This window comes from Larimichthys crocea, chromosome VIII, assembly GCF_000972845.2.
Source record: "Larimichthys crocea isolate SSNF chromosome VIII, L_crocea_2.0, whole genome shotgun sequence".
Classification (NCBI taxonomy): Eukaryota; Metazoa; Chordata; class Actinopteri; family Sciaenidae; genus Larimichthys; species Larimichthys crocea.
This window is the reverse complement of record NC_040018.1, coordinates 31,315,187-31,317,754: the sequence shown is the minus strand read 5'-3', so window position 1 is coordinate 31,317,754 and position 2,568 is coordinate 31,315,187. Positions and strand designations below refer to the sequence as shown.

Below are 2,568 nucleotides of genomic sequence, written 5' to 3'. Positions count from 1 at the left end.
TATCCGAGGGAACGAGGAACCAGCAGAACCGTCTGAAGTTCTGACGGTCACCAGACTCTCAAACCCGACCAGGGTAAAACACACGTGACACCTACAACCTCTGATGTAAAGTGTGTGGACTGGTGTAGGCTCATTTATGTTTCCATGAATCTTCACTGGTTCCTCTACAAAGTTTGAGTTAGAACCTGAAGTGGTTCTTCATGGTGATGCCACTGGAGACATTTTTTAGTTTACAAGGAACTTTTAACCAGACTCAAAGTTCTCATTTTCATCACGTTCTACCAGAACGTAGTGTAATAGTGTTTGGCCTCGACACTCTCAGAAAACTGGTTCTTGATAAGTTCTCTGGAGAACCTTTTTTTTTTGCTGTTTAAAGTTCTTTGGAGAACTTTCCCCAATGTCTAATAAATACTATTAACACTAACCTCTGGTTAGGAAATGTCCCAGAAGTTTCTAATTTTACAAGGTACAAGGTTCCTTTGAAGAACTGAAAAAGGAAAAACCGGTTCTCTGGAGAACCTTTTTATCCTGAGGAACCCTTTCTTTGCCTTTTAAGGTTCTTTGGGGAACCGAATGCAAAAGAAGTTCTTTGAGTCTCAATCGCAGCACTTTTGGTGCTTTGAAGAATAAAAGATAACTGGTTCTTTGAGTCCTGCTTTGAAGAGACAATAGGTAAAAGGTTCCCCGATGGTATCGCCCGACTTGGACCTTTTTTTTCCAGGGTGAAGCTGCAGAATGTAATCATCTGAATTAAAAAACTTTTTTCGTGGCCTCCATAATTTCTCGGGTGAGGCGAGGTCCAACTCCGACACTGGCCCTTTAATTTTACTTTAATAAAGTTATTTACTACTTTATATAAATTATCATCACATTGCTGATGAAGCTGTTGTAGATCACAAATGGCAACGCAACAATAATGTCAACAACATAGTTCCATCCACATGAACTTCACACTGAGGAGCTCACACTGTGCCTTTGTTTTGAAGAGGCGACTTAAAGAACCAGTCAGGAGTTCTCCAAAGAACCTTTTTAAAAGGAAACTAAAGTTCTGCAAATGAAACTTAAAGAACTTTTTAACAGAACCAGCTGTTCTTGGAGCGTCCCCTCAGTGTGCATTAGAAATTAGTCTGAGCTTCATGTTTGTGTGACCAGAGAAAAACCTGATTTTAAGATCTGACTTTCACAGTTTGTCTCATTTATCATTAAAACATGAATCATATCTGCTGTCACATCAGCATCACAACAACACAGCAGACACACAGTGTGTGCGTTATTCCTGTAAACACAAGACGAGACCGTGTTCAAACGGTTTTACAGAACCAGAGGACAGAGACGGTACCTGTGTCGGTGCCTGTGCGGAGCTTTGCGGTCCAGATGCGGGAACGAGGCGCAGAATAATTACGCACGTGTGAAGGTGAGAGGAGCCCGGGCGGTGTGGATGCTTCTCCTGCTGAGTCCAACTAAAGAGAGCGGCGCACACTCCTCCTCGTGTGTGTGTGTGTGTGTGTGTGTGTGTGTGTGTGTGTGTGTGTGTGTGTGTGTGTGTGTGTGTTGTTTTTACGCGCAGGGATGAGAGGAGTCTGCGCGCGCTGACGCACTCAGGTTAAACTGCAGCTTTATCTCCACGTGTTGGTCCGAACACACAGAGACAGAGACACGGAGACATCACTGCAGGGAGACCCAGAGAACCTGAACCGGACCCGCAGTCTGAGGTTTGTTGTTTTGAGTCTCAGAGGAAAGACCCAGCCCCTGTTACCCAATGTGATGACAAAACTTGATTTAGAGAGTTCGAAGTCTGATCCAGTCTGAGGACGTCTTCAGTCTGGAGGACAGGATCACAGACTAGTCTATAAAACCTGGATATAGTCTCCGTGACGTCCCCACAAACTGTCTAAAACCTGGACATAGTCTCCGCAACGTCCACAAACTGTCTAAAACCTGGACATAGTCCCAGTGACGTCCTACAGACTGTCTAAAACCTGGACGTAGTCTCCGTGACGTCCCCGCAGACTGTCTAAAACCTTGAGATAGTCTCCGTGATGTACATGATGGACATGTTCTGTGAGTGAGAGGCTGAGCTGAATGGGACGTGTCCCAGTGTAATCAGGAACAGTTCCTTGGTGTTGGGCTGGTCTCGGTTCAGACGAACCACATGATGTTTCACAACGTTTTCACCCGAGGATTAATCACTGCAGCTCTCGTCTCTGTTTATCCAGCTTATCTCTCTGCTCTGATTTACAGCGTTCACACCACACCTCCCTCACTGTCTGTTTGTTGTTTCATTACGGTAACAGATGATTTAACACAGCCCCTCTCACAGCTCCTCGGGTAATTGAGCACATAATTCAAACAATCCATAAAAGATTTAACATTAAAGGGGAAATGAAATATGCAAATTGTTCTGTCGGCTGTCAGTTATTGCGTAATGGGCTTGTCAGATACTTTCTTCTTCTTCTTCCAGTGTGATTGGCCGAGATGTTTGGAGCTTCGAGCATTACTCGCGCTCGCTCTGCTAAACCTAACCGCCGTTAACCGGCTCCATCGCCACGGTCAGCGAGCTTCACGGCC

At 44.9% G+C, this 2,568-nt stretch overlaps 1 protein-coding gene across 1 annotated transcript in view; it reads right to left on the bottom strand.

The window, feature by feature from the left end:
- Positions 1–1,702, bottom strand: part of LOC104934957 (hyaluronan and proteoglycan link protein 1) — a 24,532-nt gene extending 22,830 nt beyond the window's left edge. The window contains exon 1 of the mRNA XM_027281733.1: positions 1,340–1,702. The gene's annotated coding sequence lies outside the window, so the exon portion shown is untranslated. The remainder of the gene's footprint in view (positions 1–1,339) is intronic.
- Positions 1,703–2,568: the final 866 nt, after the last annotated feature.